Source organism: Apium graveolens, chromosome 8 (assembly GCF_009905375.1).
Source record: "Apium graveolens cultivar Ventura chromosome 8, ASM990537v1, whole genome shotgun sequence".
Lineage (NCBI taxonomy): Eukaryota > Viridiplantae > Streptophyta > Magnoliopsida > Apiales > Apiaceae > Apium > Apium graveolens.
The window spans coordinates 127,315,602-127,329,297 of NC_133654.1; the positions used below are offsets into that span (position 1 = coordinate 127,315,602).

The 13,696-nt window shown below is 36.4% G+C and overlaps 1 non-coding gene across 1 annotated transcript; it reads right to left on the reverse strand.

Annotated features, from left to right (window-relative positions):
* Window positions 1–6,383: 6,383 nt before the first annotated feature.
* On the reverse strand, window positions 6,384–6,490 carry LOC141681733 (small nucleolar RNA R71). Its single transcript, XR_012559159.1, has one exon. It is a non-coding gene; the product is annotated as a small nucleolar RNA R71 (small nucleolar RNA).
* Between the last annotated feature and the right edge of the window lie 7,206 nt (window positions 6,491–13,696).

Here is a 13,696-nt window from a genome sequence, read left to right on the forward strand (position 1 = left end):
GGAGCTTTGGGAGAGGTACACCTTGGGAGATCGAAGCCCACACTTCATCCAAGGAGAATCAGGGAATATAGTAGAAGACGTGGATTTGAATCGCTTGCGTCATAGAGATTAAGGTTACTGTTCTATTCGTACTCTTTGAATTAATATCATAAAATAGAGGGCCAAGATTCGATAGATCCAACAATAACACCCTCCAAATACGGGGTTTAGATCTAGGGGTTACTTGCCAACATACAATATAAACTAACCTGCAACATCATTATATAAACATACATCTAACCCCTTCATAGTGCTACTCAGGATCTTTAAGGTTAAGGTATGAAGACAAGAACAAAAAAATACTATTATTATATTCCCAAATTTAAAATCTTATAAACATCTTTATTTATTACAAATCCAACAGTGTAAACATGTTTTAAAACTATTTTCATTTTATTCAAACACACACAAGAACTATTCAAACTAAACCTGATATGGTAACTCAAAACTATCTTCCTGGATTGGGATTAGCACTCTTGGTGCTAGAGGGTCCTGCCTTTTTACTCACTTCTTTACTACCCTGGTCTTAACATGTTTCATTCTCAAGCTTTACTAAAAGATAAGAGTGAGTAACAACAAGTGTGAGCCATAATTGCTCAACAAGTTCACAATATATATATAGTATCTCGAGATAAAACCAGTGAATCTGATAAGAAATAAGTAATCAGATTCCATAAGTATCTACTCTTTCTATATTGAGTATAGAAGGCCGCTACCGGCAATCACAATAAACTAGAATGGACACAAGAACCAACATATGCACTATAACCTGCTGATCAGTCATGATATAGTGTAGATCTATATCCATCCGTATAGATCCACCATCAATACCCATCCGTATAGATCCACCATCATATCGGGTACCCAGGCCCATTCTCGCCTAATAATAAAGGGTCCAGTCCATCCCTGGCCCTATTCGTAACCATCCACTCTATAAGATAAGCATCCGTAACAATCGGTATACTTCGATGCTATCCCAACATCAAGATTTGTATCTAGGTATAGATAGTGGGTAATCAATTGGAATATGAATAGAAGTATTCAAATATTCCAGGATAGTCAGAACTATTGTAAAGGAATTATCAAAAGAATAATAATTGAATTTCAATGAACTTGAATGAAGATTATATGTTCAATATATCAAGAGTTTGTATCAGATATAGGAATAACCTTAGCAGTTCACTATTCTGAATTAAGAATAGGGGAGGAAACTTGCCTGGTATGCGTTCTATTCCCAATGTACTACTGCTATCTAACTCCAGCTTGTACTGCCTTGCTTGATTCATATATATAAAGGAAAAATACCAATTCAATTGACTTGTAACCTAATTGTACATCAATCTGAATCCACGCAACCCTTATTGACTACCCGTACGATAATAATTAGCTCGTGTAATAATAAACTAGCATTTAAGACTCAATTAACCATATAAATCACGTAGCGCTTAAGTCAAATAGTCACTTAGGTCATTAAAATATTTTTAGAATTGAAATCGAGTCGTTAGTCACACTATTGTACAATATCTGAGTCATTTTCTAATTTTTGGAATTTATCCAATTTGAATTAATCGGGTCTATTATAATTAAATATCTAAAGCTGACTCGTTTCCGAAAGAAATTAGAAGTTCAAACTATTTTTATCGGAAACAGATCATTTTTCAGAATTTAGGAGTTTTGTTTCATTTGAAACGGATAAACGATCCAATTAATATTCAATTAATAAGAATAATTCAATTATTATTCAAAATAATCAATTATCCAAATTAATTAAAAATTATTTATATTTTTAAATAATTATTAAGGAAAAATCAGAATTAAAAATGATTTTGCCATAATTTTTTGAATTTAAATGGAAATAATATAAATTATTTAAATAAACTGATTAATTATCAAAATAATTAATCAATTTAAATAAATCATAAATAAATAAATTTTGGATTTTTGGAAAATATTTAAAATAATTTAGTTTTATTCATAAAATAAATCAAATAATTAATTAAATTAATTAATTTAAATAATAAAACTTATTTTTGTAATTAAAAATAATGAAAGTAAAAAGAAAAGTCAAAAACAGAATTTGAAAACAGAAATTGGGTTAAAACGGATCTAAACCGGGTTCAAAACGGCTTCGGAACCGGGTCGCCAAGAACATATTCGGGTCACCAAGAACACAGAATACGACGACAATTTCGGCCACTGAATCTTTTCCGGCCAACCCCATTCTGGACAAACGTATCGTTTGTACTGGTTTTTGACTCCAATTCATTCTAGATCACTTCACCACTATGATTCAGGCAATAATCGACCGTAAAAGCCCATGAAACTCCATCTCCGGTGAAATCGAACCAAAAACCAGCCAAACATCGATCTGGCTATTTTGTATATGAAACTTCACGTTCTATATCTCAAATCAAAGTTTATTAACTGTATAATCAAACCCCTAATACCTAACTAACCTCAGATCAATCACAATAAAAAATGATTAAATCAAAAATTGAACATAAACCCTAATAATCGAATTAGACTATCTAGCAATCGTTTAATGAAATTGATAGCATAAATCGACTATACACAATCATATGAAGCTATACAAATTAAAAAATCAATTAAATAACCCCAGAATCAAAAAGTCCTAATTTCAGTTAAGAACCCAAGAAATCAAAATTGAAAATCCATGAATCTAAGCATGAAATTGATACCATAAACTGACAAAATAGATCAAGACCTTCAATTTGAGTACTTAAATTATAGGATTTGCTGATCAGAATCTCCCAAAATCATTGATTAATCTTTGACCCAAATTCGAGAACCCTACCCGAATTTTTAGAGAATTTTCTGAATTTTTTCCTAATTTTAATGATTTTTATATAATTAATTAATAAAAATTAAACAATTTATAATTACAAAATAATACCCCTAATTATAGTTTAGCTCTTATATATATCTCCTAATAAAATTATTTGGCCCTTAAATAATAATTTATGAAAAATAATTATTAAATTTTTAATTTCAAATAATTAAAAAATATATGCTAAAATTTCCCAAAAATTGTGAATAATCCAAAAATACAAAGATATTAAATATTTGAAAGTCCCATAATTTTATAAAAATAAAAACATGTTTTTGTGGGGTTTCGAGCACCCGTAGAGGCTCGAAAAAATTATTTCTTATGAAACAAGATATTTTTGTGTGTGTGTCATGTAGTTGCATATTCATGATAGTTTAGTTCATACAGTTGCATATTTTTTCCATATAATAGTTTTTTTATTAGCTTTATTTATCATGTCATTTAGCTCATGCATATACCATGATCCCTTTTGAGTTGCTTTACCAATTGATTTGTGATATTGATGCAAGTGTAGTGATAGCGTTAGAGTGATGATTGAGTCTTGTAGGTTGACATGCATGATAGAAACACTTGTAATTTCACTAAGTCTTAGAGTATGCTTAAGGACTAGATGGTTGTCATGGTTTGATGGTTTTTGAGATTAATCTATTGATTATGCTTAGAATTTATGGTAGGCTCTTAATGATAAAAGGCATTAAAAGAAAAAAATTGGAATTCATTGCTAATTGTGGCTAGGCATCAAATGGCTAGTAGTCGGCTCATATTTTTATGCGAGTAGTCTAGGGTTGAGCAAGATGGAGCGAAACGCACTTGCTCAGAAATTTGAAAAAAGAGAAAAAAAGAAAAAAAGGAAAAGAAAAAAAAAAAAAGAGTTAATGCATAATTGATCACGAGTGGGCTCTTTGGTATTCGAGTTATTAAGTTCTTAGGGGACTTTGTGCCTAGTGACCTAAGGCTTTTATAGTCTGGGATCCGCTAACCTAACGCTCGCTAAATGGATGCCATTGCATAAGTCTTTTGTGGACCTCACTCATTGCACGGTCAAATAAGCATTTATTGTGTGTTGAATAAAAGCATGATTCCGTAATAAGCTCTAGTGATCTTGAAGTGTTATAAGTCAATTTGTGCCTAGAATTTATTTTTCGTATAATCATGTGATTGCCTTGAGGATAATCGAGTTATGATAATTGATCTAGTTTCGAAGCATATATGTTAAGCATCCGCACACACCACGTTTCTGGTTGTATGTTAGTTTGCATGATTTGATTGATATTTATTCGCCTAATTGCATTTGTTGAGATGTCATGAGTTGGTTGGTTTAGTCATTGTGAGGGGGATCACTGCATTTCATGTAGATTGCATTCATGCATGTTTTTGTTTTGTTTTTGAGTCTGTGACGCTTGAGGACAAGCATCGATTTAAGTTTGGGGGTGTGATAAGTTGCATTTTATACCACTTAGAACGTCTTATAATGGCTTGCATTGATGTCTTAAAATCAGGTATTTTGTGTATTTGATGCGTTTTTCTAGTGTTTTTGTATTTCAGGGTAAAACTTGCGTATGTAGGAAGAATTCATCAGAAATAAGCCTAGGGAAGTGCTTGGCATTGGTTGCGGAAAGTTGGGGGCAGAATGCAGCAAAAATCCGGAGCAGAATGCAGAATTTTCCAGAAAGAGTCTGGGCACCCGCTCAGGATGTTGGGCGGCCGCACAGGGGCGAGAAAATTAATTCTGATTTTTATAAATCCTTATTCTGTTGGACTTCTGAGACGGCTGGTTCTTGTGGGCTTCTATATAAGTAGTTCTCAAAGACATTTCACAAAAGGGTGGTATCAAGCAAGGAGCAAGGAGAGAAGGAAAAAGACCGTTTTAGCACATCACAACGAAGAAGATGAAGCATACGTTTTCTTGTGATTCTTTTATTCGATTGTATCAGTGGATGCTCGTTTTCTTTACTTTGAACCCTTATTACTCTTGTGATGTACTCTGGTTTTAGTAAGTATTTTTATTAGTTTATATTGTGTGTATTATCATGTTTTCATATGAACCCATGGTGATGATGAGTTCTATCATGGGCTAATCGTGATCATGGGGTCATAACGAATTTACTATGGATTTCTTTAGTTAGTTGTTTAATACCTTAGTGTATGATGATTGTATGATATCTAGCATAGGTTGCGCTTATTCGTCTTATGTGCGTCGCGAACATATAAGATAGTCTGTTAATCTCTTGTGAAGCGACGGTGGATCTCGAGGTTTAGAACTTGCCATGCTAGCATAGGTTCATGTATGTGTATGCATGATTAGTGGGTAACTCTAACCTTTTTACTTGTCCTATGTAATCATAAAGAATAAATTGTGCTTAAATCGTTATGTTATCAAATTCTGTAGACATATAGGGTCTCAACATAATTGATGCCTATTCAACTTCTATCTTAATTGTGGATGTTTGGTAGAATGGTATTAGTACAACGAAAGTTAGCTTTTATCAGTTTCATGTTGTTCGGTTAATATCATCACCGTTTCATGCTAAGGGTAATAATGATAACTATTGAAGGAAGTAGTAATAAAGTTATGATCTCATGTGTGTTTAATATTGTTAATTCAAGTGTCAATTAAGTGTTCAATTCTTGTAGTTAATTGTAGTTAATAATTATTTAATCAAATTTAAGTGTTATTGTCTTGACATTGAGAAGTAATCATACATTGGTGAGTAAGTGTTAATTGAACATAATTAGTCTGAGTCTCTGTGGGAACGAACTAGAAATTATTCTATATTACCTGCGAACGTGTATACTTGCATGAATTATTAGCGCGTGTTTTGTTCCTAAAAAGTTTTTGGCGCCGCTGCCGGGGACTCGGCGTATTTGTTTAGTTTATGTACTTGCCATCAGTGGTCATTAGGACTCATTGATTAAGACGTGTTACTTATTATTTCCAGTTGTGTTTCAGGTACTCTAGCGAGCGTTTATGCAAACACGTTCTCGCACTCGCAAGAGAACTTTAGATACGGCTGAGGAGACATACTCAGTTCTTGATATTTCGGAGAAGATAGATTTTGAAGATTCGGATAAAGAGAGTGAGCAAAAAGAACCAGTAATCATGGGTGATCGTATAGTTCCAGCAGCAGATCCAGCTCTTATGGACTTTTCTCGGCCTAAAATTGATGACATTCAGTCAAGCATACTTCATCCGGCTATTCAGGCTAACACTTTTGAAATCAAGCCGGGCACTATTCAGATGGTGCAGAATTCTGTTTCTTTCGGAGGTGCTGCGACTAAAGACCCTAACATGCATATCAGGAATTTTGTCGAGATTTGTAGCACTTTCAAATATAATGGTGTGACTGATGAGGCTATCAAGCTGAGGCTTTTCCCATTCTCTCTGAGGGATAAAGCTAAGGACTGGTTACATTCTGAACCAGCTGGGTCCATCACTACTTGGCAAGATCTTGCGCAAAAGTTTCTGGTGAAGTTCTATCAAATGGCGAAGACTGCAACTATGAAAAGTGCTCTTACTCAGTTTGCGCAGCAACCAACAGAATCTATGTGCGAAGCTTGGGAGTGCTACAAGGAGATGTTAAGAAAGTGTCCACATCATGGTATGCCTGATTGGATGGTGTTCACTGGTTTCTATAATGGTTTGGGGGCCCAATCTCGGCCCATGCTCGATGCAGCAGCTGGAGGCGCCTTGTGGGCCAAAAGCTATACCGAGGCTTATAATCTTATTAAAACTATGGTTGGAAATGAGCATCAAAATCCAACTCAAAGGATGATGCCTGGGAAGGTAGCAGGTTTTCTGGAAGTCGATGCAGCTACAGCTATTACAGCGCAGCTCCAAGCGCTGTCTTTGAAGGTCGATTCTTTAGCCAACTATGAAGTCAATCAGATAGTTATGGTCTGTGAGCTTTGTGCAGGTTCTCATGCTACGGATCAGTGTTCTCTTGTTAATGAATCTGTTCAGTATGTCAATAATTATCAGCGACCGCAGCAGCCTGTGCCAACTACTTATCATCCTAACAACAGAAATCATCCCAATTTCAGCTGGAGTAATAATCTGAATGCTGTTCAACAACCATATCGGCAGCCTATCATTAAGCAGTTTAATCCACCTGGATTCCAGCAACCACAACATTATGCTCAAAGGTAATTGTATCCTCAACAAGGAGGTGCTGCTCCACTTTTTGTGTTGATTTTGAGGAGCTCAAGCTGTTGTGCAAAAGTCAGGCTATTTCTATCAAGACCTTGGAAAATCAAATCGGTCAATTAGCCAATGCTGTGCTCAATCGTCAACCTGGCACACTTGCCAGCGATACTGAAGTGCCAGATAGGAAAGAAGCTAAGGACAAGTAATAGGCTATCACCTTAAGGTCTGGAAAAGTTGATGATGCTGAAAACGAAAGATGGAGAAGCTGAAGTTGTTGATGAAGAAGAGAAGCAAAAGGAGAAAGCGGCAGAACCAAGGAAGACTACTGTTGAACACACTCTGCCTGAGGGTAATACAGGGGAGAAACAACTCTATCCTCCACCACCTTTCCCTAAGAGATTGCAACAACAAAAATTGGATAAGCAGTTCGGTAAGTTTCTGGAGGTGTTCAAGAAACTTCACATCAACATACCTTTCGCTGAGGCTCTGGAGCAAATGCCTAGTTATGCAAAATTCATGAAGAGTATTCTTTTAAGGAAGGTGAAACTGGATGACCTCGAGACCGTTGCTCTAACGGAAGAGTGCAGTGCTGTGCTGCAATAAAAATTACCTCCAAAGCTTAAAGATCCAGGTAGCTTCACCATTCCTTACACCATTGGCAAGTTGTCTTTTGACAAGTGCCTGTGCGATTTTGGAGCAAGCATCAATCTGATGCCATTTTCTATCTTTAAAAAGTTGAATTTGCCCGATCCAAAGCCCACCTACATGTCTCTACAATTGGCTGATCGTTCTATTACATATCGACGAGGCATCGTGGAAGACGTGTTAGTAAAGGTGGATAAGCTCTTCTTCCCTGCAGACTTTGTCATTTTGGATTTCGAGGAAGGTAAGAAGATTCCCATAATCTTGGGAAGACCCTTCTTGGCTACAGGCCGTACCTTGATAGATGTGCAGAAAGGTGAACTTACTATGAGGGTGCAGGATCAGGATGTGACATTCAATGTATTCAAGGCGATGAAATTCCCTACAGAAGATGAGGAGTGCTTAAAGGTAGATTTGATTGATTCTGCGGTAACTTCAGAACTTGATCATATGCTAATGTCTGATGCCTTAGAGAAAGCCTTAGTGGGGGAATTTGACAGTGATGATGAGGATGGCAATGAGCAACTACAATATCTAAATGCTTCTCCTTGGAGGAGAAAGCTAGACATGCCATTTGAATCTCTTAGTACTACTGATCTCAAGAATACTGAAGGAAAGCTCAAACCATCTATTGAGGAAGCACCTACTTTGGAGCTTAAACCATTTCCTGAACACTTGAGGTATGCTTTTTTTGGTGATGTATCTACTTTACCTGTTATTATTGCATCTGACCTTTCAGGTAGTGAGGAGGACAAGCTCTTGAGGATTTTGAGAGAATTCAAATCGGCCATCGGATAGACTATAGAAGATATAAAAGGGATCAACCCTTCGTACTGTATGCATAAAATTCTGCTAGAGGAAGGTAGTAAGCCGACTGTTGAGCAACAATGAAGACTTAATCCTATCATGAAAGAAGCGGTGAAGAAAGAAATTCTGAAGTGGCTAGATGCAGGAATCATATATCCTATTTCTGACAGTTCTTGGGTAAGCCCCGTGCAATGTGTACCTAAGAAAGGAGGTATAACTGTGGTAGCAAATGAGAAGAACGAGCTCATCCCCACTCGAACAATCACATGATGGAGGGTATGCACGGATTACAGAAAGTTGAACAAAGCCACAAGGAAGTATCACTTTCCTCTTCCATTTATTGATCAGATGCTTGACAAGTTGGCTGGTCATGAGTATTATTGTCTTCTGGATGGCTATTCGGGGTATAATCAGATTTGCATTGCACCAGAAGATCAAGAAAAGACTACCTTCACTTGTCCATTTGGCACGTTTGCTTTTCGCAGAGTTTTGTTTGGTTTATGTGGTGCACTTGCCACTTTTCGGAGATGTATGATGGCTATATTCTCTGATATGATTGGAAACAATGTCGAAGTGTTCATGGACAAATTCTCCGTCTTTGGACATTCGTATGATGAATGTTTGAATAATCTTCGTTCGGTGCTCAAAAGGTTTGTGGAAACTAATTTGGTGCTCAATTGGGAAAAATGTCATTTTATGGTGCGTGAAGGCATTATTCTTGGGCATAAAGTCTCTAGCAAGGGTCTTGAGGTGGACAAAGCCAATGTGGGAGTCATTGAAAATCTTCCACCACCTATTTCTGTGAAAGGAATCCGTAGTTTTCTTGGTCATGTGGGTTTTTATCGGCGTTTCATCAAGGACTTCTCGAAGATATATAAGCCATTGTGCAACTTGCCCGAGAAAGATGTGCCTTTTAAATTTGATGATGAATGCTTGGCGGCATTCGAGACTCTCAAGAAGAGTTTGATAACTGCACCAGTTATTACGGCACCTGATTGGATACAACCTTTTGAGATGATGTGTGATGCGAGTGATTATGCAGTGGCAGCAGTTCTTGGGCAGCGCAAGAATAATCTTTTTCATGTGATCTACTATGCTAGTAAGACTCTTAATGGAGCTCAAATGAACTACACCACTACTGAGAAGGAGCTCTTGGCTATAGTCTTTGGTTTTGAAAAATTTCGATCTTATCTGCTTGGGACAAAGGTAACAGTATTCACTGATCATGCTGTCATTCGCTACTTAGTCTCAAAGAAGGATTCGAAGCCTAGACTTATTCATTGGGTGCTCTTGCTACAGGAATTTGAGTTAGAGATCAAGGATCGAAAAGGTACTGAGAATCAAGTAGCTGACCATCTCTTTAGATTGGGAATCCCGGTTCGACTTCACATGATAAGACATTGATCAACGAATCATTTCCGGATGAGCAGTTGTTCGCAATTCAGGAGGAAGAGCCATGGTTCGTAGATATTGTGAACTATCTTGTCAGCAATATAATGCCTCCTAATATGAATGCAGCTCAAAAGAAGAAGTTTCTGCATGAGGTGAAGTGGTAGATGTGGGATGAACCATATTTGTTCAGACAGGGGGCTGACCAGATCATCAAGAGATGTATCCCATTCTATGAGACGGAGGGGATATTACGAGATTGCCATTCCACAGTTTATGGTGGACATTATGGTGATGAAAAGACGGCAGCTCGTATTTTGCAAGCAGGTTTTTTCTGGCCTACGTTGTTTAAGGATGCACATCAGTTCATTTTAAGGTGTGATTGTTGCTAAAGAGTGGGGAATCGTACTATAAAGGATGAGATGCCCTTAAATGTGATGCTTGAAGTCGAGGTCTTTGATGTTTGGGGAATCAATTTCATGGGACCATTTATCTCATCCTGCAATAATCAGTACATCTTGCTGGCAGTAAATTATGTCTCGAAATGGGTAGAAGTCAAGGCTCTACCGACGAATAATGCAAAGATAGTGTTGAATTTTCTCCATAAGCAGATATTCACAAGGTTTGGAACGCCACGAGTAATCATAAGTGATGAGGGGTCGCATTTCTGCAATCGGAAGTTCCTTCTATGATGCAGCGCTACAATGTGAATCATCGTGTTGCTACTGCCTATCATCCACAAACTAATGGTCAAGCTGAAGTGTCTAATAGAGAGATCAAGTGCATTCTGGAGAAAGTTGTTTGTCCATCAAGGAAGTATTGGTCTTTAAAGCTCGATGAAGCTTTTGGGCTTATAGAATAGCATACAAGACTCCACTTAGGATGTCCCCGTTTCAACTTGTTTAAGCTAAGGGATGTCATTTACCTGCGGAGCTTGAGCATAAGGCTTATTGGGCGTTGAAGAAGTTGAACCTTGATCTAGATGCAGCTGGGAAGAAGCGAATGCTTCAGTTAAATGAACTTGATGAATTTGGACTTCAAGCGTACGAGAACAACAAAATGTACAAGGAAAAAGTAAAAAGGTGGCACGATAGGAAGCTATCTCCTAAGTCATTCGTGCCGGGGCAACAAGTTCTTTTATTCAACTCTCGCCTCCGACTTTTTCCTGGAAAGTTGAAATCAAGGTGGTCTGGACCTTTTATTGTCAAAACTGTGTTTCCACATGGAGCGGTGGAGATTTTTGAGAATGATCCGGGCCAAACATTCAAGGTTAATGGTCAGCGAATGTAATAACCCCAATTTTTGGGAAATTTTGAAACCCTTATGAATAGTGTTTTTGCTGAATGAGGAAACTTTTCATGCCACACTATGTAGGGGTTCTGTTATGGATATTCTGAGATTTTATCAGTACTCTATGTGATATATGAGTGTATGTAAAGATCGTCAGAATCCAATTTCCGAACACTTTGATTTTTCCCGGAAATACACTAGATACGGAGAGAATTGAGTATAAGGTAACAGGATATGAAGGATTTAAATTAAAGGATTATAAGAGAGGATCATAAAAAGGAAAATAATGTATTTAGAAAGGTTAAGGGAACCTAAGTAATAAGATCCCGGGTATGATCCTTCAAACGATAAACGAAAACGAAAGTTAAGCGAACCGTATAACAGATCAGCGGTCATTAGGCAAACAATTAGGAAGTTAATCAAAGGGATTAGAGAGGATGATGTCACCCAACCAATGAGAAGAGGACAAGGAGGGGAGGATGACATCATGAGGATGACACAAGCATGACATGGGAAGGAAGGAGATGTGGTGGCTTTTTAACCACACAAAATCAAGGGCAACTAGGTAATTTACTAAAACAAACTCAAAAATCAAACCAACCAAGCCAAGCAAATCATTTTTCATCAAAATCAAAAAGAAACCAAGGCATTGTTCTTCATGCTCTCGGCTTTTTACTATTCCAAAGGCAAGGAATTTCAAAACTCAAGATCCAAGCCTCCTAAATTGGTAAGATAATTCCCTAATCATCCTTATGCTTAGTTAGGGTTATATCATGAGTTTAAGCCATCAATTCCTTCTCAATCTTCTTTATTTAATCAAAGAAGAAGACAATGAATAGTGTTTTCAAGTTTTTAACTTGAAATTTTTCTTGTTTTCCTTGAAGATCCAAGCATTCCTAAGACTTCTCAAAGCTTCTTAAGGCTTCCTAGCTCCTCCCACCACTTCAAGGAAGGTATATCATCTCCAAACCCTAGATTCCTATGTATTATAAGATGATTTTGAGTAGTAGGGTGATATTGTAGCTTGATGTTTGTGATTTAGAGTTTGGGATTGAAATGGTATTGAATCGGATTGGTAAATCTTGTTGTTTTGGTTAAAAGAATGTAGTATAGTTAAATTCAAGCTTAGGCATAAGTATGAATGTTAAAATTGAATTGGTTGGGGTTGTTATGATGTGATAAGGATGGATGTTGGTTGTATGTTGTATTTGAGGTTGAATTGGGTTGGTTTTGAATGGTTTTAAATTGGGAAATCGCGTAAACATAGCCGTCGTAACGTCCGATTTTCTTTAGACTGTTTTTGTGCATAACATTAGGACCCGAGAACCCCCTGCTAGATTATGACCATTGCCATTTTTAGATAGCTCATGTTACGAGCTTCGTTTTGATATGTAGTTCGTTCGATTCCGATGCACGGTTTAGGAGAAACGACCGTTTCAAATAACGGCGTTTCACGAACGAAACTTTTCCCCTCGCCTTACTTTGAAACATAGGTTAAAGACCAAAAAGGGTTAATTAATGTATGAAACATTTATGGTAAGTGTGTTAGGCAGTTGGTAAGACACTCGCGAAGGAATCGCCTTAAAACTCGTAAAGGTTAAATTATTAAAAATGGTGGATCCGAGGGTACCCGGGTGACTTAAGCAAATCAGTAAGCGCAAAACAAGCGTTAGAGTCTAAGTTAGTTAAAGAATAGATTTACAAGTGACTTTGGTTTAATTCCAACTTACTTGTTGTTTATAGGTTACCAGACTCGTCCCGAGCCTTTTATCACCCCAAGTCGCTCAGGCAAGTTTTCTACCCGATATACTGTTGTTGTGATATAAATATATGTATATGCATTATCTTGTGATAGTGCATGATTGTTATTAGCAAATTTTGCGATATATTGGAGCATGCTGATATGGTATATATGCATGTCTGTTTCGTAATCTGGTTATCTATCTGTTGATTTCAATGCTTATAGTTGCATAATACCTATGCTAGAAATAAGCAAGTAGTTGCGTATACCCTTAGTATAGGGGATAAAAGGTGAAAACATTTTCTAAAACCGGGAGTCGAGGATCCCGAGTAGATTCCGTATATATATATATATATATATATATATTTATATATATATATATGGTCATAGTTTTCAAAACTATTAATCGAATAAGGTTTATTCGATAACTTTATTTTATTTTATGAATATTATTTGAATATTAATTCGAGGGCTTATGACTCTTTATATTATTTATTGAATATTATTTTGAATATTATTCGAGGGCTTATGACTCTTTTATATTATTATTGGATATTACTTGGATATTCATTTGAGGATGTATGACTCCTTTATTTTATGAATATTATTTATAATATTCATTCGAGGTATTATGACTCCGCTTATTACTTATTAATATTCTTTATTTTATTAAAGAATAAGGTGTTAATAATCAAACTTATTTTCGATTATTCAAATAAAGATAGTACTTTGATATAAGTATATCTTTGGTTATTTAATACTCGTTTCAAGTATAAGTTTTAATACTTCTACTTCA